The sequence below is a fragment of the Rutidosis leptorrhynchoides genome, chromosome 1, assembly GCF_046630445.1.
Source record: "Rutidosis leptorrhynchoides isolate AG116_Rl617_1_P2 chromosome 1, CSIRO_AGI_Rlap_v1, whole genome shotgun sequence".
NCBI lineage: Eukaryota > Viridiplantae > Streptophyta > Magnoliopsida > Asterales > Asteraceae > Rutidosis > Rutidosis leptorrhynchoides.
The window spans coordinates 623,227,623-623,229,594 of record NC_092333.1 but is presented as its reverse complement, the minus strand read 5'-3'; positions in this window follow the sequence as shown (position 1 = coordinate 623,229,594).

Here is a 1,972-nt window from a genome sequence, read left to right as displayed (position 1 = left end):
ACGTCTCATATAGAGGTCAAAACCTCGCAACGAAATCAATTAATATGGAACGTTTTTAATCAATAAGAACGGGACATTTCAGTGTGTCTTACCGAGTTTGTTAGGATGCATTAATGAGTCTGGACTTCGTCCGTGTTTTCTTTAAAAACGATTGCTTAACATTTTTTTTTTGTTAGAAACTATATATTATTAACATGTAAATATTATATGATATATTAATCTCTTAACGTGTTTGATATTGTGTGATAGATGTCTACTTCTAGTACAAATCCCATCGACTCACCTAATAATAATGAAGAGTCGAATATATTTTGGAAAGATTCACAAAATCCCGAGGAGGAATCGGAAGAGGAGGAACCGGAAGAAGAAGAGGTTTCGGAGGAAAAAATATTAATACCTACAGTTAAACGATTAAATAAAAGAAAATCCTCAACCAACGGACCAAACTTAATAATGGTCAATGATGTTTCCGCCGAGGAAACAAAATATTTGGAAAATTACCAATTTTCTGATGAATCGGATCCCGATGAGGATTCTGATGATGTTATAGAAATTACCTCGACCCAATTTGAAAAAGCAAAAGTGAATAATAAGGGAAAGAGCATCAAAATAGAGAAACCTGATTCCGATCCCGATGAACTTTATATGTATCGTAAACGCCCGTATTTCTTAGATTTTAACAATAATCCGGGAACATCTAGGTCACCAGGTTTTTCTAAACCATTTGTGAAAATGACGGCTCGTATTAGAGGATCACCATGTATCCCTAGGAAATTAGCCAGACGAACTAAGTCCGAAGAAGAAGAAACGAGTGAGTCGGAATAAAGAGTTGTAATCATGCTGTGTAATATATGTATTATAGTGTGTTTGTATTTTTATATGTAAAAATTACTTGTATTGTTTGTTAATTACCTTTTACGAATCTAATCCTTGTTTATTTTACAGTATAAAAACAAAAATGGACGTTAAGGATAGACAACCAAAAATTTTAGAAGACCTACCAGGAGATATGATTGATGAAATCTTGTCTAAAGTCGGGCAGAATTCATCGGCACAATTAATTATGGCAAAATTAGTTTGTCAAACGTTTGAAAGACATTCCAGGCATGCCTTAGTATATAAAAGGCTTTCCTTTGAAAGATGGGGTATATCACATTGGGGAGACTTTAAGTTACGCCAAATTTTCTTTAAGGCATTTAGTGCGAGAAACCCAGATGCAATTTTACGCTACGGGTTACGAACCTATTTTGACTCAACATATCCCAAAATAGAACTCCGTTCTTTAGAAAGAGCTTCTAACATGCAACATAAAGAAGCATGTTATGCTTACGGGTTAATAATGTTCGCTTCTCATCAAATTGAGAAAAAGAACATTGGGTTGTAACTTTTAAATAAAACATTTCCACAAGTGACGGACTCGATAGTTGAGGTGAGAAACAAGGTTTTTAGATTGTTACGGGGCTGTTGGGCATTACGTAACCCTCGTCCTTTTAACGACATTACAACATGCTGCCTGGTCAACGGTCACAACAGATATTTTCCACAAAACCAAGGATGGGAAATAGTCTTAGTAAAACCAGAATGCATGACTTGTTTCTGGACTTATGAATTACGTGTCTTTATTTCTTTTGCTAAACGGCTTGCGTACTAACTAGAATTGTCTTTATAGCTGCCGAGTAGCAAGTTATTATGTGCTATATTTCATCCTATATGTATAATAGTGGTATTGTATGTTTGCAAAATATTGTATAAAAGTTTGAAAGCGAAATATTATTGTAATAAGTTTTTCATATAGAATCATAGTAGTTGAATTGTATAATAGCTACTAAGTATGAACTTAACGGGTAGGTACTACCAGAATTAAAACTATGAAATGCTAATATGAAGAAAAAGCTTTTATAAATAAGTTCATATTATGCTATGAAATACTATTGACTACTCTTAAATTCTATATGATTAACTCAATTCTTTT